The sequence below is a fragment of the Camelus bactrianus genome, chromosome 12, assembly GCF_048773025.1.
Source record: "Camelus bactrianus isolate YW-2024 breed Bactrian camel chromosome 12, ASM4877302v1, whole genome shotgun sequence".
NCBI classification, from domain to species: Eukaryota; Metazoa; Chordata; class Mammalia; order Artiodactyla; family Camelidae; genus Camelus; species Camelus bactrianus.
Window position 1 is genome coordinate 23,128,517 of NC_133550.1, and position 24,873 is coordinate 23,153,389.

Below are 24,873 nucleotides of genomic sequence, written 5' to 3' on the forward strand. Positions count from 1 at the left end.
ACTTTCCTTTATAACTGATCAAAATTATAATTAAAAACACATTTTTGTAATTAGGGGGTTAGTGTTTAATTCTTCCACTATAATACAATTTTCACTACAACAAAGGCTATGTTTATTTCGTCTTTCATTTATCACAGGTCTGGTGTATATCACTGTGATTGCCACATAGGGTACCAAATATTTGCTGAATGTATAGATGAATGAATCGATGCACAGTGTGTGCTTGTATCAGAAGATCTGACTCTTGAAGTATCAATTATCAGGCACTACGACAGAACTGAACATATAGAACAGAGCTGCCTGCCTTTGAGTAAATGGTTTATTTATTTTAAATCTTTTGCTAAGGATTCTTGTATATTAAGCTGCTTTCTAAAAATCTGCACTACTTATCCCTGTCCCAGGATTTTGCCTCCCGAGCTCGTCAAACATGTAGCAGTCAGTAGACTTGACCTATTGTTACCTACACTGGACATTCTGCTCTGACTTTGTGTCCAAATTCATTTATTCGTAAGTGGGGAAGTTTTATCGTCCCCACAACCTTACCTTTGCTCTGACCTACTTGAATTCTCTGTTGTCTTTATATACTCTCTTATGTTCAGCCCAAGACAGAACACCGATTAACTGCTATTAGTTCTAATAACGTGAGCTGTTGTTTTCACTTTGCTTTCTCCATGGAGAGTCTCCTCGGCCCTTTGAGAATTTTCTTAACTGGCTCTTAAATTTGTAGTAGTTTAAGGCTGATGTGTTCAAATTTAGTGCAGAGACGATTGCTAGAGATGTTGAAAAACTTTGATAGCTCTAACTTTTCTAACTTCTGGTTTTCAAGGTGTGATCTATTTCTGTATTCTCAGTAAGTAAGCTGTCTCTTTCTTTGTTCATTAAAATTGGGAAAACCTCAGTTGGTGAAGATGCTTATTAATAATTTCTTGTTTCAACATGCCAGAACATAAAATAGGACCATGCTATGTTCAGTACTTAAATTACTTTAAATCCCTGATAAGAAGTTTTATTCCTCTTATCATTAAAGAGTTAGTGAAAATTTAAATGAGAATCAGCAAACACTTTAAAAAGGTGTTCATATCACTTTTTTGACAGAAAGTAACCCTTGTGTTTCTGCAAATGGCTTTCCTTGTGGAAAATTGTATTACTTTTTCTTTTCCTTTTTCTTCCAGTTTTATGGAGATACAATTGACTTATAGCACTGTATAAGTTGGTGTACAGCATAATAGTTTGACTTATACACATGATGAAATGATTGCCATGATAAGTTTAGTGATTCATCATCTCATGTAGATACAAAAAAAAAAAAAAGAAAAAGAAAAAAATGTTTTTCCTTATGATGAGAACTCCTAGGATTTACTCTCTTAATAATTTTCATATATAACAAACAGTAGTGTTAATTATATTAATCATGTTGTACATTACATCCCAAGTATTTATTCACCTTATAACTGGAAGATTATCTTTTGACCGTCTTCATCTGATTTGTCTTCCTACTCTCATCCTCTGGTAACCAAAAATCTGATGTCTTTTTCTATGAGTTTGTTTGTTTGTCTTTTGAAGTATAATTGACCTACAATCCAGTGATACTTCCTGGTGTGCAACAATAGTTATTTGATACTTCTATACATTACAAAATGATCACCACAATGAGTCTCATTACCATCTATCACCATACAGAGATATTACATTATTATTGACCATACTCCCCACACTGTGTATTTTATCCCCATGATCACTCGTTATGTAACCAGAAGTTTGTACATTCTAATTTCTCTCACTTATTTCACTCATCCCCCATTCCTTTCAATTTTACTTATGTTTGTTCATTTGCTTTGTTTTTTTAAAATTCTATGTAAAGGTGAAACACACGGTATTTGTCTTTCTCTGACATATTTCACTAAGCATAATACCCTCTAGGTCCATTCATGTTGTCACAAATGGCAGGACTGCATCTGTTTATGGCTAACACTCCATTTTTTATTTATACCATTTCTTCTTTATCCATTCATCTATTAATAAGCACTTAGGTTGCTTCCATATCTTGGCTACTGTAAATAATACTGCAATAAACATAGGGATGCATATATCTTGTCAAATTAGTATTGTTCTTTGGAAAAAACACTCAGAAGTGGAATTGCAAGATTGCATAGTAGTTCTATTTTAAATTTTTTGATGATTCTCATACTGTTTTCCACAGTGGCTGCACCAATTTACATTCACACCAACAGTGTACAAGGCTTCCCTTTTCTCCACATCCTTGCCAACACTTGATATTTGTTGTCTTTTTGCATTCTGGCAGGTGTGAAGTGATATCTTACTGTGGTTTTGATTTGCAGTTTCCTAATGGTTAGTGATGTTGAACATCTTTTAATTTGTCTGTTGGCCATCTATGTCTTCTTTGGAAAAATGTCTGTTCAGGTCTTCTGCCCAACTTTTAGTAGGGCTTTTTTTTTCATATTGAGTTGTGTATGTTGGATATTAATTACTTATTAGATACATCATTTACAAATATTTTTCCCATTCAGTAGGCAGCCCTTTTGTTTTGTTAACAGTTTCCTTTGCTCTGCAAAAGCACTTTAGTTTGGTTAAGTCCCATTTGTTTATTTTTGCTTTTGTTTCCCTTCCCTGAGGAAACAAATACAAAATGCCATTAAGACCAATGTCAAAGAGCATACTGCCTATGCTTACTTCTAGAGGTTTTGTGGTTTCAGGTCTTCCATTTAAGTCTAATCTATTTTGAGCTCATTTTTATATGTGGTATGAGAAAGCAGTGTTTTGTCTTTAAGGCCTTCAAGTGATTGGTTGAAGCCCTCCTTCCTTATGTAGGGGAATCTGCTTTATTTAAAGCCAACTGATTTTAGATGCTAACCACATCTACAAAATACCTCTACGGCAAAATCAAATTAGTGTTAATTGAACAACTGGATATTACAGCCTCGTCAACTGATGCACAAAATTAGCCATCACAACTCCTTTATGTCTACAGGACAGAAATCACGTTTTCTCTTGGTGTTTAAGGATCTCCACAATCCAACTCCGTTTCTCTCTTCTAATTTCTCCCTTCTCAATTGTGAGACTCACTTTTCAAGTTTCATCATTTTGTGAAGCCTTCTCCAATTGTTCATCTCCATGGGGAGCTCATTCCCTTCTTTGTTCTCATGGTCCCTGTAACTTTCCTGCGTCCTTCTGTGTTACAATCCTCAGTACGTGTAATAATTTTTTTTTCTGTTTGTTTAAAGCTCAGTTGTGGGGACTGTGCATCTTCTCATGTTTATCCCCTACAGAAACTTCCCACCATAGCACTCAGAAGACATTTGTTGAATTTATTATATTATCTCTCAGCAAAAAAGTTTCAAATAATAGCTTTATCAATGATGTAAAACTTAATTCACTTCATTTGAAGGAACATTTTAAAAGTGTAACTCATTAGGAAATTGTCCATCATCCCCTGTTTTAATAATGATTTACTAAATAATGATTTATTAAAAATACAATATTTATAAATAAGACATTTAATATTTTGCCAATATTTCATGTGGGTAAAATTCCAGATGGGCGTATTTTTAATGATGATATGATGAGCTGAGTTTTATTTAAATTATGTGTTTTCTCACTATCCATTCAAGAAAAAAAGGGCAGTTATTTATTTTCAAATTCGAGGGGCAGGGTATAAAACAGCAGGAACTCAGGCAATTCAGCAAACCATCTATCTTGAGAGGAATAAAACACTATTCCACTCTGTACTGGCTGGCACAGCTCTTCACCAACAATCCCCCATTTAGATATAAAAACAAACTGGCCTTTGTGTTGTGTTTATGCTGTCACTAGGGCATTACTCTCCAAGCACTTCAGCAATACAAAAATAATGTTGCTGTCTCTTACAGGAATAGCTAAAAAAATATTTAGGAAAAGTGCTGCTCAAAGAGTGTATCTATCTCAGTTGGAGATAGTAAATTAAATTCCCTATTTTGTCAAAATTCTGAATATTTTCTCATTTTACATACTTCTAGGTAAAATCCTGAATTGTGGAACATTTATTAGGTATGTACAAGAGAAATGCTTTAAATTTACTGACATGAGATTTCCTCCTTCCCCGACCCAATATTTAAATTTCTAATCTAATACGGAGAGATGTGAACAACAAGATGCAATAATGTTATGGGTGGACTGATAAAAATAAGTACCAGATTTGGAGGAAGCAGAAAGGATAGACTGATATAATCTCCATGATGAACTGGGGGAGTTTAGGAAAGGTTCATTCAGTTGAGTGTTAGAAAGGGTAGGTGTTTTCCAGATGGATGAGGTGGAGGACAGAGGAGTTATTCCAGGCAGAGGAAATCCCATAGAAGAAGCCCTGAGAAATAACACAGCTTGTCTCATTCTGTTTAAAGAATGGTAGAGAATGAAGCACAACTTCAAGGGGAAGAGAGAGACAAGGCATTCTTTTCCATCTCATGAATATCAAAATTTGATGTCCAAGTCCAACATGCTGCATCCTTCATGATCAGGTTTTGCATTTTCTATACAATCTGAATTTATTCACATACTAGGTGCTGAACAAGTAATTACTTAATGCATACACAAATGATGAACATTTCCTGAGTATCTAATAGAACAAACTTTGCCAAGGTTTATGGAGAATAAAAACAATTACAAAAACAAACACAAAAACAAATGCAACCAAGAATTATGACTGTTAATTGTAAATCAAGATAGAAAGTAATGCAGAAGTCTTTGAAAATTAAGACTAGATTGTTTCCATCTCTGTACCTACTCTGTTCCTTCCTTCTTTAAGGTTTTGGTTTACAATATTTTCCCTTCCCTGCCTTCTTGAATGCTTTCATTTCCTTCTTTTACATACTCAAATTTTATCTATCTCAAAGGGAAGGGAAGAAAGAGAAATGATAATGATTAAGTGTCTTTTTTGATAAGCATTCTAAGTATTTTATATAAAACATCTTATTTAATCCTCACAACTTTTGAAATAAGGAAAGTAGGCATTGCCTCATTTTACTACTATAGCCAAGTATGATTCAAAAAAGTTAACCAATAGTCCCAAGAAAATACAAACAACTGAGTGGAGGAGCTGAGAGCTGAGCTCAGCCCAGTCACCTCTCCCCACAAATCTCAGCTCAAGTGCTGTTTTCCTCAGGAAACATTTTCTTAAGACACCAACTTCGACTGCCTTCTCCTATCTCTGAATTCCTATGATCAGCACCTTCCACCTTAGCACAACTTTTTTTCTACTAATTCTTCAGGTCAATTTCATGCCCTCACATGGATTATGAGATCTTTGATGGACAGAACCACATTTCTTGTTCTTTTAAATCATTCATTAAACTCCAAACAGTGCTGCTCACATAGCAGGTGCCTTGAAACATCTGTGGCCTGGTTAGGGTACCTCTTCAGGACTTTTATTCCTTGTTTCACTTCAATATAACTCTCTCCCCACAGTGATGAATCATCAACCATGGCCAGTGCTCAGGGGGAAGATGTGGGTAAGGTCTTTTCTGATATGTAGTGTATTTTCAGAGTCAATTTCTGTATAGCCTAACAAAATGATGTCTGTGTTTCTTTGCCATTTCACTTGTACATCCTAAAAACAGGTATCCGCGTTACCTTGTAGTTTTACTACTAATGCTCTGTGAACCTGCACAAGCTACCTGCTTCCCAGGTATTTTAGGAAGGTTAAAAATGATTATGTGGGAGTTTGAGATTTGCAGACACTCACTGCTGTATCTAAAACAGATAAACAAGTTTCTTCTGTATAGTGTAGGGAACTATATTCAATATCTTGTAGTAACCTATAATGAAAAAGAATATGAAAACAAATATATGTCTGTAAATGTATGACTGAAACATCACGTTGTACATCAGAAATTGACACGACATTGTAAATTGACTCTACATCAATAAAAATAAAAATAAAGAATTTGAGAAAAATGCTCCTTCTCCATCTCACCCATAGACTAGTGGAAAGTCTCTCTCATATAAGCTGTGTCTAAAAGGAAAAGGCTGGGATTCTGTGGCAACAACCCTTGACTGGCTGAAAATCAAGGCTCAGCCCTTAAATGCTATAAAGGACCCTCTCTCAAGTTTGAGCTAGGGTCATGGTTCCTTGGGAAGCAGGCAGAACTGATTTTCTAGGCTATTTTTGATATAAAAGAAATTTTAAAAGGGGCTTCAGAGAGAGGGGTGGAGAGAAGAATTCATGGAGAACTAGGAGATTGACACTAACACCCTCCTGCCTCTGTTGGGTGGTGTTAGGGGAGGGAGAGGTAGACAGAAAACCCTCCCTTGAGATTCAGAAGTGATTCTGAATGCGGGGTGCTGGCTCTCCTTCCTGCTTGCAGGTTACTGAGCAGCAGAATCTTGGATATTTCCTGTGCTGCCAGGGCCTGGAAGCTGCACAGCTGGGAGGTGGCCAAGAGGCACAGCCAAGGAGAAGAGAGCAAAGCCCACTCTAGTTTCCTGCGGGACTTCGCGATGCACAGGGAGAACTGTGAGTTTCCTACTGCTTCAGGTGGTCCACGACTACAGCGGGACGCTCCAACCTCGGGGTGAGTTTTGTAAGAGGCCTCCTGGTAGCAGGAGGTGATAGTACCACAGAGGTGGCAACAGCTCACTGGAGGTAAGAGGGGAATGTGGTTTCTATCCATTAGACTGCCCATCTCAGGAAGCTGTTGGAGGAACTCGCTGACTCCTAAAGAGCACCTGTGTTAACCCTTTAGAGGCAGCAAAGGGCATCAGCTGGATATGACAAATGCCAAAGGCCAACCGGATGTGTGTCGTAACAACAGGAGCCATCCATCCTGCACAAGCCTTTCATGTACTAGAATTTGCAGCTGGGAGGAATCTCAGAAACACCGTGAGAAGAGTGCCACCCTCTCTGTGATCTGGGAACCAGTGTAACCCCACACTAGCTTTATCGGCAGCTGCACTGCATTGTTGGTGCATATACTGTGTGGTCCTTCTAATGAGTACAATCATTTATTTCATACAACTTGGTGTCAAGTCAGATCTCCTACCACCCCTTATCTATAGAATTAAATTTTCAAGTGTAAAAGACAAAGTCTTATGTCAATGTCTGAACTATTTTATCTTGTTTTGAGCTCAGTGTTACAATTGTCACATTTGAAAACTCATTCTGTTTCCCAAAGTTTTAGCCACTGGGTTACGTAATGGTAAGTTATTGTTAAATTTAACTTTAATTCTCCCATGTTTGCACTGCACTCCATAGAACACGATTTAGGCTACTGCTTTGACTGTATAAACCTAGAACTATAGCTCTGATAACAAACCTAACAAGCGAAGCCCAGGAAGGAAAAAAATAGAGATGAAGTGATAGTGCTAAAGGAAAAAAAATGTGGTGATAGGTGCTAAATGAGAAATAAAGTTAAATGAATACTCTTTTGGATGGAAGGACAGTTTGATGTTAGGAAACCTATGAATTATTATAACACTGTAGTAAAGATAGGCTTAATGTGAACCGCGGGGAGGAGCGGACAATTAAGCAGAGTGACAGAGGGGGCATGCAATCACTCAACGGATGAAGTGAGTGCTATTAGCATGAGCCACTGGGAAGCACTCAGGTGTGAACTTGGGTAAAATAAATAACAGGATTTGGACAAGTCATGGGTCTATGGAGGTATTTCAAGATTAGATGGATCTAGGCCTGTTAAAGTAGCAAGTATTAAGGGTGGACATCTGAAATGTAAGAATCCTACAAATGTTCATAGCATATTTTCTGGGAAAATAGACATGAATATGAGAATATTGCAAGGATGTTAAAAATAAAATTACCTTTAAGTCAAACATTAGAAAAAAAGACTTATGTAACCATGAGGTGGTTACATAAATACAAATTACATAAAATGGCCGAATTATATAAAGGATAATATTTAAAAGTGGTTTCAAAGAATTTATGACATGAAAAGTTTCAAAGTTTAGCACAATGTAAGATGAAGTGAAAAAACAGAATATTAAGATTTATGGGACTTCAAAATATCTCAAGATATTAACAAAAGCTTATAACTGAGATGTGAGATTAAGAGTTATTTCTTTTATTCTCTAATTTTTTTTCAATATAAGCGTGCATTTTTAGAGAGCTCTATTATAGAGCATTTATGCAATTATCTCCTCTAATCAATATAATAATCTTTTTATTGTTACTCCACTGTGCCACACGAAGCACATTAATTGGCTGGCCTGTACACGTACAGGTGTTAGGAGATCTCTAGAATTCAAATTCAAGTTTCTTTAAGTTCTTTTCATGATGATACATACAAATGTATTCATGCTTCACAAATTCTGAGAAAGAAAGAAGCTCATCATTTCAAGGGTTTATGAACATTTCTAAGCAATTTATGTTGTTGACTGATAGGCAATTCAATAATCAAGATGCAAATATATACATTAGAATTTCATATCCTTTCTGTGGCAAGCTTCTGCTCAGAATGACACCTTATCATTAGTATGATAGCAGAAAGTCATACAAGGAAATTTAAAAAGCAGATTGCATTATCTACATATGGAAAAAGAAATTTCAAAATAATCACTAAATCAATAATTATATAGCAAAATTAATATTTTTCGGTAAGGCATTATGCTGAATAACCTGTTGAGGCTTAAAGAAAAACGCACAAGATATAACTTTCTTCCCTTGTAGGTTTTATAATCTCATTTAGGAAATATAAGTGAAAAATAAAATTAACAGTAAAGGTTTAAACTAAAAGTTAAGAATATAAGACAAAGAGTAAAATCAAAATGCATTAAGTGTCTACTATGTAGCAGGCACTGGCCATGTGTCATATTAATTCTCACAGCTACAGGATGTACAAGGTATCTGATGAGGCAGAACCTAAGAGGAAGATAAGAAGTTTCACTAGTGAACTTAATAAGTCATCTAGAAATAATTCCTTTTTAAAGAGTCATTTTATTTGCCCTTAGTAACACTGTAGGTACCTATTTCCCTGGGGAAAAGATTAATAGCACCTTTTATGACCTGCTAAATTATGGCTCACTGTATAAGCCAGCAAGTGGCTCACTGAATAAATCTTCTAAGAGGTTTTCTGGGATTAGAGAAGGATCACTTTGTGATTTAACCCTATTGAAACCTTCTTAAAGAGCTTCTGTTTCTTATTGAGGTTGTTGGTAGGAAAGAATACCAAGAGCCTCAAAGAGGTCACCATGAGGCAAAGAAGACCATGGCCATTGACCCAAGCTCGGGACCATGGCTTAGAGATGCCTGAGGAACGGCTGCAGCTGGCAGCCTTTCCTGTCCTGACTACTGTGTGGTAGTGGACATTGTAGGAACTACAGCTGAGCTTCTGGATGACAGATGGACTCATTAAGCCCAAAGTGTGCAGGGATCAGTTCCGGCAGGACATCCCTGTAGCAGTGCAGTTGGAATGTAGTGGGGAACTAGTTTTCCATAGCAGCTCCATGTGTAGGGAAAGCAATGGATGGACTTCCCAGTTTTCTCTCTGCTTGGGTTTTGGAAGCAAGACGGACTATATTAGATAGAGTAATTCTCTGGGAATCTTCAGCAATAGGAATGGGAGTAGAGAGGACCTCAAGAGGGAGGCATTGGACTTCCTGCTGAAATGGCCATGCCAAGTTTCTAGTTATGTGAAAAAATAGAGATGTGATTGCATTTGAATTCAAAATTTTTTTTTAAATCATGAGAAGAAGGCTAGGTAGTCACAGCTAGTAATTTGCAAAGCGAGAAGTCAAACCAATTCTGTTTGACACTAATCTTCTATCTTTTACAAAAGAGGTGTCACAAGACATTACATATTTTCCAGATAAAATTATACATCTAGTAAATTACTATTTACTAATAATTAATAAATTGTTTTCTTAAACTCCAGATGAATGCTGTTGTATAATTCTGGGAGAAAATAAAGCTTATGTTTGCTTAATGAAAAGTCCACAGTCATTTCACTTTATTCCTTGAATCTCAGGCACTAAATCCCCTGTGCCTTCCTAGATTTTCACTTCCTGAATAAAAAAAAATCATTGTTCTGATGAAATGGAATTAAAAGTCATGAGATTTCCTTACATTAGCCATGCTTGAAAAATAAAGCAATGACTTTTAATATCTATTCAATAATTTATTCTAATATAATTGATGAGGAACTCAATTTATTAAACATTCTAAATAATTCAATTGTGCAACAGAAATAACAATGAGGAGAGTCTGCCAAAATTTACTATAATAAATAGTCTTTAATGGCAATGAAAGATACACTAGGGCTATGATTCGTTTCCCATTGTTCCCAAAAGTACCAAGTACAAGAATGAGCACATATTTGGTGCTAAATAAATTGCTTTGAATTGATGACAGCCGTCAAGTCCTGAGTAAACTGTAGCATTTAAGAGAGTACATGGAATTGTTGAAAATCATATAAGATAAAAGTTACAAAGACATCAAGGTAGTGGCAGACAAATGAGAGACAGTGTCTTATAAATAAGAAAGGTATGACTTTACCTTACACTTCTTACAACTTCTAATTTGTGAAAGATTGACATAAACAGATAACTTGACAGGGATTTTTTTTTTTGTATGTCCCGAATGCCTAGAGTAGAAACTGCATTATGGCGAGCACAGTGAACTGACAATGAATATTTAATATTTAATGAATAGCTAATATTATACTTTTATTTATGCTCATTCATATTTGTTAGATATTAGAAATATTACACTGCACTTAAAAGTTGAGTGGAGGAACACAAATAAAGCCTTCACAATAACATGTAACTGGAAGACGGATGTGAGTAGCATGAGGCACGAGCTGCTCATAGGAAACTGAAATCTTTTGACTAGATCCTAAATCCTGATGCCCCTGGCTTCCAGCTCAGCTATTTAGAAGTCGTCCGTGAGTCTAACTGCCTTTCACTTAGCAGTGTTGTCTCTTCTCCTGCTCTTCTTTTAGTGTTGGTATTCTGCAGTTTTATTTTCAGGTGTTTACATGCAAACTTTCTTATAATTTATCCAGTCTCATGTTCCATAGGCGTTCACAATCTGTAGATTAAGTATTTTTCAACATTTCTGGAAAATTCCCTGCTATTAAATATTTATTTAATTATTTCCCCCCACTTCCTTATTTCTACTTTCTGATTTTAGAACACCAATTACACATTTCACATTTTTTTCATTCTGTTCATCATGTGTCCCATGGTCCATATTCTCAGGTAATTTGCACTGACTTTGTTTCTGTGATGTTTCTTTCTTTGATGATTATTTCTTTGAATCACAAATGTAGCTGGATCGAGGGAGGTGCCAAGATGGCAGACTAGAGAGACTCACAGGTTGCCCTCTCCCACAAATACACCAAGAATTACATCTACAGACCCAATGAATTGCACAAAACACCTACTGAGCTTTGGCAGAATGTTTCTCACTTCAAAATACAGGAGGATTTTAGCAAAATCCAGTAAGAGAAAAAAGAAAAAGAAAATTGGTGCACGACTGGTCCTGCAGGGAGGGAGTGGCAAAGGAAGAAAGGCACCATCACGCTGGGATGCCCTCTCTCCACCTGGGAGGTCAGTAGGGACAGAAGTGAAGCTTCCAAGGCTCAGAGGAGACAGTGGCAGCTGCTTGGCAGACAGAACTAAGAGAAACTGGCATAGAGGGTCCCTGTGATCCCCAGCCCTAGATGCAAGTCAGCAAAGACAAGCCGAAACTGGCTGCTAGAGATCGGTGACCACCCCAGGGAGAGGGCGAGGACCCACTGCACAGAGGGAGCCTCAGGGGACTAGAGGGGGAGGGGTATGAGTTCTGGCTGAGTGTGTGTGGGACAGAATGAATAGAAACAGAGAATGCTATGAAAAGGAAATAGAAACTATAAAGAGGAGCCAATTAAAAACATAAAACTCAATGGCTGAGATAAGAGCTGAGCTAAAGGCAGTCAAAAGCAGACTAGATAATGCAGAGGAATGAATAAGTGACTTAGAAAATGGGTAACAGAGGTCAACCAATCAGAACAGCAGGCAGAAAAACAAATAAAAACCAATGAAAGCAATATAAGGGACCTATGGGATAAAATAAAGTATGCAAACCTATGCATAATAGAGGTCCCAGAAGGAGAAGAAAGAGTAAAGGGGATTGAAAAGGTATTGGAAGAAATCATGACTGAAAACTTCCCAAACCTAAAGAAGGAATCAGATATCCAAGTACAGAAGCACAGAGGGTCCCAAACAAGAAAAACCCAAACAGTCCTACACCAAGACATATTATAATCATACACCAAGACATGTTATAATTAAGATGACCAAAGTTAAAGATAAAGAAATGATTCTAAATGAAAAACTCTCATAATATTATAAAAGATATTATAGTATTATAGGCCGGCATTAGTGAAAGACATCACTTCAAATGAAGTAACTTGTATTCTGAGATTCCCTTCTCTCTTTCTCTCCTTGTTTATCATCTAATTCACATATTTTATTGCACAATTAATGAATGAGGGTTTAGACTCTGAAATAAAAGTAATTTTAAGTTATTTTTACCTGAAGCATTGTTAACAGGATAGTGATAATGCCCAATGAAAGAAAATGCTTAAATGCTTCAAGGGGAATAAATGATATTGTCAGCATTTAAAATACGTGTTTTCCAGAGCTCAGTTTTAAGTAATTTGCATTACTTACTTTTTAAAAAATCAACATTATATTGCCAAACAAAGAAATAAACAAATTCCAAGCATATAAAACCTTTGAGAATTTACCGTTAGTCACAGAAGGCAAGACCATTTTGCAAGTTGCATCTTCTCACATATGTTTTTCAAGCTTACCTAGCCAAATTTTATTTTTAAAATGTTCAACTGAAAATGGTGTTTAAATATCAGCCCCATGTCCTTCTATTCTTATACTAATCCTTCCATAGTAATCACTCATTCTAAAGTAATAAATACATTAAATGGATTTAGGACCCAATCTTTATCTTTTTTCTTCATCTGACTTTCTGTGTCCTGTAAGATATGTGAATATGGGTCCCCTTGGATATTTCAGATGCAAAACAGAGAAACCAAACTCATTCCGTTCTCATAACAAAATAGTTATGTTCCCTTTCTATCATTCTTGAGATTTTTCCTTTTTTGCTCTGGGAATAAACTTAAAACACTCTCTGCTCTTCCTCTCCTTTGTCCCTTTAATCTATCCTAAAGAACTGTACTATTTGTTTGCTTTCATGGCTTCCGGCAATAACATGCCTCTCTATTTCCATTGCCTCTGTTAGAATGAGGACATCGTTTCATGACTTGCTGGGACTAGAGAATTTTCAAAGATCCTTTCTAATTCTAGTATTTTATTGTTATTTTTTAACTGATCCCTCTGACCAGACTGTGGATTCTTAAACTCAACTACAATGGTAATAAACCAGGTAGAGGACATTGGAGATGAAACTGGAGCAATCACTTAATACTATCCACCAAAAAATGCCATAATCTCGGTCTGCTCCGACTGTACAATTTTTAATTACATTTTCCTCAAATGCCCTTCATTCCAACTTGTCAGTCTAGCACAGTGCATATCTATAGCATCTTACATGCTTTTGTTAGTGGTCTTCACACCATAAGATATTCCCTTCTCATGGGCTCCCCAATCCCAAATTTGCCAAATTCGGCTTAATTCATCTTTTCCAGGTAGTTTACATAGTGACAGGAAACCAAAACTTGCGTGTTAACTAGGGCTCAGCTGGTAACTATGCCACTGACCAGCGATATCACTTTCACTAACCTCAGCTTTCTCATCGCAAAATGAAATTAGTAATAGTAATAAGAATCATACTTTTTCTTTATAAAATTGTGAGAATTGTAATGAGATAAAGCATATAAAGTGTTGTAGTAGAGTGCCTATGTTAAGTAAATGGGGTTATTATTGCTGTTGTTATTTGTTGTTGTTATTATTATTACTATATTATTATTATTAAATTCCATGACATGTCCCCATTACTCCAGCCTATATTTGATAACTCATCCCAACCTCTATTAACTCAGCAATATTGAGCCCTACAGTCTTCAGTAATAATTGCTCTTTAATTGTTCTAGGTATTTGCACAGCAATCTACTTATATGAGTATTTTCAGAACGGGTACTGAGAAGACATTTAATAAGTAGTCATCAAACAATTTATTACATGCTTTGCTATTTTTGAAATTGAGAAATTCACAGAAAGATAAAATAGAACCAATATCATTGAGTGTTTATCATGAATTTGAAAAGTTCTCAATGCTCAGCAGCTATAAATATATTTGAATATTCTACTACACACAGTTTTACCATATACGTTCATTCTTTAAAACTAAAATACACACATAAACATATACACACACCCCAAGTAAACAGCTTACCTTAAGGCTGTTCTGAAATTAGCTTCAGAAACCACCCAAAGCAGATATCTACGAATCAATAATTATGAAGTTACAGTCAGTTAGCTTGAAGATAAAGATGTTTTTACTTTAAGCAAAGATTTTTAACATTTTCTCCAAAAATCAGTAATGTTTTAATCTTCTAGAAGTCTTTATTTATTGCTTTGATCCCTACAGTAATATTTTGGAATATTTGTAAAATACATTTTAAAAATTGGTAAATACTTTTTAGCTAAAGAAATATGACTTATAACCTAAATGAATTTTTATTGTTTGCAAAGCTTATTGGTGAATTATATCAAATTCATCATATATATAAAACACCATCTTATTCAGCGTTCTTGAATTGTACTAAAATTAGCATTTTAAATAAGACTACATAACTATAAACTATAAATAAAACTCATAACACTGCTAAACTTGCCCCATTTATGGATATCGAACAGTAGACTAGAATTTATTTTCTGGGAAAAAAAAAAAAAAGGGTGTGGAGATCTGCAGAGAGCAAAATCAGAAGAGGGCTGAGGAATGTTCCCTGGATTTGACAAGACAGAGGAGGCTGTTACGGGCTTTCCTCTGGTCAACTGAAAACAGAGTTGACATTTAGAACCCCTCCTTCTTTTAATTAAGGGGGAAACCATGCGATAGGCTGAGGAGAAAAATCTTTTCCAGACATACTTTCATGACTCAGTATTTTCACACAGGAGAATTACAGACCTCTTCCTCAAGAATGAGACACATTTTGTCCATTACAGCAGATCTGGAAAGTAAATCAGTTGAAATGTTGATCTGTCACAAAATTTAACTTTCAGGACTAATAATTTCTTAAGTAACAATGCAAAATTATATCCAATTAGTAGTCTAAAGAAAATGTAATCTCCCAAGATGACTAATGAAAAATAGCAGAAGGAAGAGAACAGGAAAGGGAGCTCTCGGTTTCTAACTATCAGTCACTTTGATCACTGACATCACCGCTCTAAGGGCAAGCTACTCTTTTCTCTTAAGAGAATGTGAAATCAGATGCAGGAACCAAAATATAAGCAGACACTAAATAAATCAATAAGGATCCACTTTGGCTGTAATAGAGCACAACTAAGAAGACAGTGTACACACAGAGATAATTAACTTTATGTTTATGGCCTTTTATGATGCTTTATTCACCTCATGATATTGCTTTTGGCTACTCTTGTTCCAGTACTTCACTTTGATGACAAATTTTATGAAAGGCAGAAATAACAATGGCCAACTCTCCCCTTATCACACTTAAGATAGTAAAATAACAGAATTCATACTGCATTTAAGTTGTGCCTAATACATGAAGGGGAAAGACTAGTCTCTAATGGAACCCTTAGGAAAGGAGAGAAAGGTTTACCCAGGGAGCTCTGACACACACTCAGCATAAGATTGGGCCCATATTTAATGCCCAGCCTGAACTGAGATTTAAATTTTCTGTTTTGAATGATCAAGACAGTTGCCCAAAGACAGAGACCCAAGTGTGAGAGGGCAGTGTTAGTGAGTCTTCCAGTGGCTTACACAAAATCTCCCCACGTCTGACTTCATCCCTCTTGTCTCATCTGAGACCTTTTGTCTCAGACGTGGCTGTGGATTCGCCTGTTCCTAGCACTTTACTCATCTATTCAAAGACGGCTTGAGCGACCTAAGACAGTCATCGCTTCCATCCCAAGATTAGCATTCCTTGTGTGGAGAGCACTTCCATTTCAAGACCTTAAGTTTGTTTTGCATCCAATTTTTTTTTTTTCATGTCCTTGGTTTCCACCTTTAGCTGCTTATAGATGAGGCAGTTCTTGCTAACAGGTGATCTTACTAGTGAGCATGTGATTGCTGTCTAGTGTAAGACAAAGCCTGATTCATTAGTCATGCCGCTTCATAAAGAAAAGAGACTTCTGTCAGCCTTGCACAAAATTCTTTAAAAGAGAAAGCCTACCCTTTGGTGAGATCAGTCATTCTAGGAAAGACATCACATCTTATTCAATGAGCCCTGAACCTCTATCCAAAACAAGAGGCTTGAATAGAGTGCTTTGACCTTTCCTTGAAGTCCTTCTTATTTCATTAATGGCATTTTGAGATGAACCTTAAAATGAGACTTGGTTTCTCCTCAAAAAAAAAAAAAAAACACTATAAAAAGCTGAGACAAAGACAATTATGAGAAACAATTTCAAATTTAATTTTATATGTTGGACATCCTAGAACCATATTGTAGCTTCCCACTACAAGATCTTAAGAACCCAGATTAAATTTAACCTCAAATTCCTTATATTTGCTCCAAGAACTACAGTGATTTTGGGGAGATTCAGATTTCCTGCTAAAATGAATCCTCATAACAATGGAGGGGGGAGAAACAAGAGCTAGACTGCACTGAACTGTGCTTATCTATGAAAATCTTTCTTAATCCAGTCATATGCATCCTGTTGTACTTTGTGCCTATATTTTTATATCAGTGGAAATGGTACTTTTTATAATCAATTTTTTCTTTTAAAAAGAGATTTCAATTCTGCTACGAATTTCATTTAACCTTGAGGACTTCTATATTAGATCCCAAAGTATTTCTTAACTGCTTCACAGTTAATAAAGGAAAATTTAACTTTCATGGCTTGACTCTAACACACATTACAAAGAATGTCTTAAAAAAAAAAAAAGAATGTCTTCAGTGACAGCAAACTTCTTGGAGGATGTAATTATAATTAAGGTCCAATCCCTGGCCGTTGATATTTAAGACACTGGAAAGCTTGATAAAAAATAAATCTCTTAAGGCTTGCTGTATATGTCCTGGCTCCATAACTAATTATACATTTAGGTGTATCTACACATCCATATGACACAAGAAAACTAGCTTTTAAATTATAAATTTCTTTGGTAGAATTTTTGTAAGTGGCAGGTGAAAAAAAGTGAGGAGGGTTAAATTCTTATTCATTTTTAAAAATAAGAAGTAACACACAGAAGAAATTTAAGTAATTCAAAACAAATAGATGGGAAATTGAGTATTTACTAGACTTTTTGAATGATATGTTGAATTAATTTGACCTATTTTTCTTAATGAACTTGATCTTTATAATAAAATAATAGCTATTATTGAGAAATAATTATTTACCAAGCTTTTAACATTCACTATTATTTTTTAAATCTTGCAAAACAGTAATTGTCTTCCCGTGTGAAAGGTATGTTTTCAGCTACTTGCTTTAATGAACAAAATAGGTACTCATAGAATTCCCTGAGTTTCAATTAAAAATAGTTTCCAACAAGGAACTAACTCCATCACTATGTCATCAAACCCGTGGCTCTTCTGAATATTAAATGGACTTTTCCCCACTATCACTTTTTAATGTTAAAAGAAGGAAAAAGATCAGTTGTTGGAAAGCTTATTTCTTACAGGAAACACTTTCTAGGTGGTGCCAATAAAAATCTAGTGAAAAGAAACAAGTTGATCTGCCTTAGTGTTTTTTTTTTTGTTGTTGTTGTTTATGTTGTTTGGTTTGGGGCAAAGCCTAAAGAACTGTACATGTTTAAGGCAGCATACTGAAAGTAACTGTTCATTGTTGATCCATTAAAGATATTTTGGAAGGAAAAATCAGATACACCATGGTCCAGATTAATACAACCTTTATTTTTTCATATGTGTAAAATTGAGCAAAATGGAAGTTCAAGTGAATTAATATTTTTAAAGTTATCAAAAAGGCATAGATTAGCAAACTTCTTAGGTAAAAGGCCAGATCGTAAATGTTCTGTGCCTAATGGACCAACAGATCCCAGTGAAAACTGCCCACCTGTACCACTGTGGTGGGAAAGCAGCTTAAACAACACACACATAAGTGTGTGTGGCCGCGTCCCAGGAAACCTTTATTTACAAAAACAGTAAGAGGCTGGATAAGACTCATGGCCTTTAGTGTGCTGACCCTAAAATAAGAGAATAATAAAATATAATCATAACATGGAAATGATGAAGCCAAGACACTTTGTCATTGTGTGTTAATAGCCTTCTCATCATTTTGTCCAAATGACTAGCAGCAACATTCAGGTATAAACATTAAATTCTAGGCTATTCCTTTAGTTATTGGAAAAACAGGACAATTATTCTTCTAAGTCTTTTGAAATGTCCTCAAATGGTATACTCTCAGAGACCAAAATTTTAATGATTTATAGTGAGCGATTAAAGCCAACAGTATTTTCATCTCTTCTTTATGTTAGTGTAAGGAATTCCACAATATGGCATCTTATAATGACTTGTCCTATTGGGGCAATGGACTGAGAACATCTGCAGGTAAACTTGAAGTTGCTTAATATATATATATTATATATTATATTATATTATATATATATATTATATATTACATATTACATATTATATATACACATATATACATATATATACACACAAAAATGTATATTTCTTATTTACATTTGCTAAAAACTCTCTGAAAGAGTTAGTAGTGTTAGTCATATTTTATGAGTCATGAATTTGAAGTTTAAAGTGGTTAAGTACCCTACCAAGGTTACATAGCTGTAGGGCGGGGATGTGAACAACACAGACACACTCAGTATTCCTGTGTACGGCTGTGCAGTTAGCACACTCCTTAGAACACTATGGATAAGGAGATAGACCAGGGGGACTGGGATATTTATTACTGAATTTTCCCCCACAAGTGACAATAGAGTTCCTTTGTCTTACAAAATCAGTATTATGACTATATTTTTGATAAAAAGATGTATATTTTAGAAGAATTATTTTCCTAATTCACAGCAATGTGTCCTATGTAATAGCACCAGTCCTGGCCTGATTCTGAAGACCTTGTTCTTTTACACTATGTTAAGCTTTGTGTCAGGACAGCCCCCTGGAGGGTTACAAAAAGTAAAATCTTGAGAGAATTCTGTGTTCCTAGACTGTATATGTAACATTAGTCTCTCCCTTGCCTGTAAGTCCTGAGAATTGTTTATTATTATGAAAACAGGAAAAGGTTATATATAATGTAAAAGAAATTTCAAGATAGAAATGACAGGACTTGGTAACTAAGTGGATATAGAGAACTAAAAAAGAGGTAGGAATTAAGGATCCTATAAACATTACAGGATAGTTGACGAGATGTATGAATATATTATTAATTAGAATTGGGAGATAAAGCCTGGAGGAAGGGGAAAGATGGCTTTTTAAGGTTCAGTGTGAGATGGTGGAGGAATCAAAAGGAAAGGGGAAATCTGTACCCCTACTTAACAGAGTGATTAAGGATGGGGCTGGGGATTTGGGTGTTACTTTCATGGAGGTGTGAGAGCTAATGCCAAGACAATGATAGAAAATAGGTGGGAAGAATCTAGGACTGAGAGAGGTGAACCCTACAAGATGAGCCAAAAAAAAAAAAAAAAAAAAGAATTCTGTGAAACTGGAATTAGAGAAGGGATATGACAAGTTAAAAATAGTATCTCTGGAGTCAAAAACAAACAAAAATGTGTTAATAGAAAGAGATTCTCAAGAATGTTTCCTACCTCAGAGAGTTCCAGGAAGATGAGAACTGTGCAGAATCACTCCATCTGGCAACTCAAGAGTAACTGTGAACTCTATGAGGTCGATCTCAATCCAATAATAAAGTGAGGGGCCAGAATAGGGTGGGGTATAAAGATATAGAAATAGAGCGTGCAGACTATTTTATTAAACCTAAAACTTGAGAGAAGGCAGAAAAGGAGGAAGGAAGGATAGAGAAAGATTTGTTTTCTTTTGTTTCATGCTTGTTTTTTATAAATGGAAGCTGTTTGAACATTTTTGAAGTCAGCAAATTATCTGGGGAAGAGGAGCACTTTAAGAGAAAAAGTTGGGGATGAATAACTGACACTATTGTATTTCACAGAAGACCCAAGAATCTCAAGTCACAAATCAGTAGTGGCTGCAAGCGATATTCTGTCCTGGTTCTATCTTCTTCTTTTAAGCAGCTTTATTTAAGTATCATTTGCATATCATAAAATTGACCCATTTTAAGTGTACAATTCAATGAATTTTAGTATATTTACAAGCCTTTACTTTTGTATTATATGTCCTGTATTTGACATAGCCAAAAGAAGTCTTGGTCTTATATGTCTTAGAATATTATAGATACTCCCAACTTAACCATGAAAATAAAAATACAAAACAAAAGAATAAGAGAGAAGTGTCAGTGCTGTGGGCTGCAACAACATTACAGGTCATCATGTGGAATGAAGGAAATGCTGTAAATAATTGCACTTGTAGCTTTTACAATAGAAAATAGTAAGTCACACTGTCTGGCTCAAACTTTCATTTTAGACCATTAAGATTTACCTCGTTCTGCAATTGACTCATAAAGTAATTATACAGCAACAAAGTACTTATGCTAAATTTTTACCTTATATTGACCTCTAAGGTTTATTTTTGTTTGTTTGCTTGTTTGTTTGTGTCCATACTTCCCAGGGCAATTTTGTACCATTTCCAAGTAGCCATTGTGATAGCTTTTGGTGTTTAACCTTGATCTTAGTTTGTGAAAACTTGCTGGTGCCGACAAAAAATAAAACATCATGTAACTCTCTCTGTAGTCTTTCATGAAATTCATGGATGCAGATGTTTGCACACTTTGTTCCTGAATGATGATTTCTGGACTTACAGCTCATTGCTCTATCTGGAATTAGGAGGAAATGTTCTTCAAATTAAGTAAAAAGTAAACAGTACAAAAATGAAGATGAGCTATGGCTTTTTCATGATGTGCCTACATACGTTACCCTTCATCAGGATATCAGACTTAGAGAGATGTGTTGTTTTCAGATTTGAAAGCTTTTTTATCGGCATATTTTTAAAAATCGTGCATTCCAATAATTAAAATCATTGGAACAACAACAACAAAAATGACACTAAGTAAACGCATTTTACAGCTTGCAGGACACCTTGAACCAGCTTGATTTTTATTTTGTACTCAAAAATGTAATGGAGAAAAGAATTACACAGCAAGAGCTAAACTACCCAAGCTTCTAGATAGTTATACCTCATATCTAAAAATGTCCCCAAATTAAGATCTATGAAAGGAAAACTACTTAAAGAAATATGCATTATATTAAAAACATTATAATTGAACTCTTTATTTGAATATAAGTTAGCTCTTCTCTAAACACAGTATGTAAAGTTACCAAAACAAATCTCTTCTCCATGTAGTAAAGAAAAATAACCACTTTCTTATTAAACAATAAATAGACTTCTGAAGACTTACTTAGCTCTAATTTCTTTCTCAAAGATTTTAATAAATTTTGACCTTAAAAAACCAAAAGAAAGGCTTAAAAAGTTTAAGAGTAGAATAGAAATATAATTTAAATGTTCTCTTATCATAGTAGAACAGGATTAAATAATAACTAAGTTATATATTGAGATAAGTTAAATGTGTGATTTTTACAGTAATTGTTAAAATTTGATTTGCGGGGAAGGGGTGAATTACTTTTTCAGACTTTATCACCTTGAGTTTATTTGTTTGCTAAAATTTTCACACAAGTTGACAATCATCATTCACTTTCTTTTTTTCTCCATGGGAGGAGACTACTAACTCAAATGCATTTTCTATAATCATTATTCAACTATACATTGTCTTGTGAGTCTGCAAATTTTTCTCTCATGGATGACAGAGCTACCATTTCTTCACTTAGACATCCAAAAGTGAATTCTAGTCTTTGAAATTCTCCTGATACTGTAATCATTACTGCTTTCTTAGATTCCATTCCCACCACACTAAGTCCACACTACTTTTGAATCTTCTAAGCAACTCTTTCAAATGTGAAGCTCCTTTTATCAACCATGCTCACTGCTGGACCCTAATTTTGAAAGAAATTCTCCCATGTCTAATTTGATTGCTTCACTGATCAACTCAGCCCACCTATATCAGCTAAGTGATGGTATAACCTTAACAAACTTCTTAGTTTGTGGTACCACATTTTTGCTCGTGAGAATTCTCCGTACTTGCTGTAAACCAGTATTAACCACCGATTCTGAATGACATTCATACAGGATGGGGAAGTCATGGCTTTAAAAACGAACAAGGAAAAAAACCAAACAAAAATCCAGAACTCTGAATTGATAATGCTGAATATGAATCAATACTGTAATGAGAGAGGTAAAAAGCGAATGCCCAATGAAACTGAATCAGTAACCACAGAATTAAGAATTTATGTTAAGGATAATAAAAATCACTAACAAAGGTTTATTGAGCTCATCCTATGTGCCAGACACTTCTGAGTATTCCAAATATAGGGATAGCCAAAGAGGACAAGTCAAAAACATCTTTGTTCCCATTGAGCTTAAATTTTAGAGAAGGGAAATGCTAAGTGTGCTGATAAAAATAAGTGCTATGAAGACTGTATTTAATCAGAACTTATCTGGAGTCCTGCATTCTGTATTAAACATATGCTTCTAATAATTATGTATAAAATATAAATCTTGTCAACTAACATTTGCTGACATATTGGTTTGGGGTTGTTCTCTATCTTTTGTGCAGAAGTTGCTTCTTAAGAACAGGAGTCTTATCTAACACTTGCCACAAAGTACTTAGACTGCCAACATGAACAAAGCAAAGGTCAGAAAACACTTTTTTTTTTAAGTAAAAACTGTTGCGCACTGTTATAAAGCTAATACCTTTGGTTTCATCTTCATTTTGCTTTTGATTTTGGTTATCGAAGTCTCGGTAGCTCCCTACTGTTCACAACAGCACAAATTTAACATACAAAAGTCAATAATGATGTATAATACAGTTCCCTAGGTGTATACAACTACTCTTATATTTTTAAAAATAAACACAGCTTTTCAGGATTTGAAAGGATGGGAAAATATCTGAATTCTCACTCTTGTAGAGGATGAATATAAAAGTAAAAATTAAATGCACTTAACCATATTGCCACTTTGTAAAATGCAAAGTGCCAAGCCCAGTCAGTGCAAAAGGAAATAGGCTGGAGACTTAGATTGTTCTGTTTCACGTAACAAGTATGGAATTCAGTTTTCTTTAATTCAGATATTAATTTTTATGGAGCCTACTTTTACTGAAGGTGGCATTCTATACATGCATTAATATCAGAATCCAGAGATATGGTGGCTACACTATAATAATCTTTAAAGGGGATAATACATCATGCATTTTTATGCACATTTGCCTATAAAAGACCAATTACTGAAAGCTTGTGCAAATACATTAGATAGATGGACAGATTTAGATATAAAGATATACATATAGGATTTACTTTGTTGTTAAATATTCTTAATACCACTCTTTGTTTATATATACAGATATATTCTTAAAGAAGAGGAATCATTTAAAGCATAACAATATGATACATTTTGGCACCTTAAAGTTTTTAAAAAACTATATACTTGATTTGAGTAAATTCTGTAATTCAGAATTTCATGACAGGAGTACTTCTAAAACCTTATGTTATATGTTAGGTGGAGGAAAGACAAAATATTCTGGCCGGTTTTGAATAGCAGGAAGATAAGGAAGGTGAGAAAATAATGGAATGGAAGAAAGATTATAGTAAATCTAGAATTTGTCTGGTTTAGGAAAAAAAATGACTCACAATAATTCAGCTGCTTCTCTTTCCTGCCCACAATTCTGGATTACACAGAAAGCCATAAAAAACACAGTGTTTTGGACCCTGCCCCTTATCCACATTTAAGTCACTCCTTATAACAGGTGTTACTATGGGAGGAAGTCTGGGGGATATAATATAATTATATAAACTTTTAACCCTGTTTCATCATCCAACAACCGACTTCTGCAAAGAGCAGCTTGAACTCTTGGCTTCTCTTTGAATCTTCCATCACTCTCCTAAGCCCATCCTGATGCCCCAACACACTGACTCCAAGAATCTCACATTATACCCACTCCTCAGTGCTGCGATGGCTCCCTCCTTCCCTACCCGGAAACTTCTCTCATCAAGGTCGGCGTCCTAATTAGAAGTAAATTAAAGATACATAGATTTTTAGTTTTGACCTCCTTTGACCTTTATGCAGCTGTGTCATCCCTAGTTCTTATTCAGCAGCAAACACACTCTCCTTATTCTGTCTCCACTCCCTAAACCATTCCTTGGTTTCTTTTGTGAGCTCCTTTGACCATCCTTTAGTGTAGACATTCCTCAGACATCTTTCCTTTTATTTCCCTCCTGTGTATACTTCCTGTGGGCAAGTTTATTTCCCCTTCATGAATTTAAAAACCAGATCTGGGCTGATAAACCCCGTATTTCAAAGTTGCTAGTCCAAGTCTCTTTTCTGAGGTCTCTCACTGATCATCTTGACTTGGATGGTCCACAGAGATATCAAATTTAACAAATCTAAAACTGAACTCATTATCATGTCATTACCGATTCCCCAAATGAACCCTCTATTTACATTTCCTGGTTTAGATGTTGGCACCAACTTTCATCCTATTGCTCAAGTCAGAAACCTGAGCACCATCCTGGTCCCTCCCTCGCTCTCACCTCATACTTGTCATATCCAAGTTCTGGTAATGCATTAATTCAAGTAT

The 24,873-nt window shown here is 35.3% G+C and overlaps 1 protein-coding gene across 5 annotated transcripts in view; it reads right to left on the reverse strand.

Moving 5' to 3' along the window:
* The window catches only part of CNTN1 (contactin 1), a 286,623-nt gene that overhangs the window by 194,956 nt on the left and 66,794 nt on the right, over positions 1-24,873 (reverse strand). For 3 of the 5 annotated variants that reach the window (XM_010970535.3, XM_010970534.3, XM_045507048.2), the window contains exon 2: positions 14,354-14,401. The exons of the other annotated variants lie outside the window; for them this stretch is intronic. The gene's annotated coding sequence lies outside the window, so the exon portion shown is untranslated. The remainder of the gene's footprint in view (positions 1-14,353; positions 14,402-24,873) is intronic. 5 annotated transcript variants of the gene reach the window in all.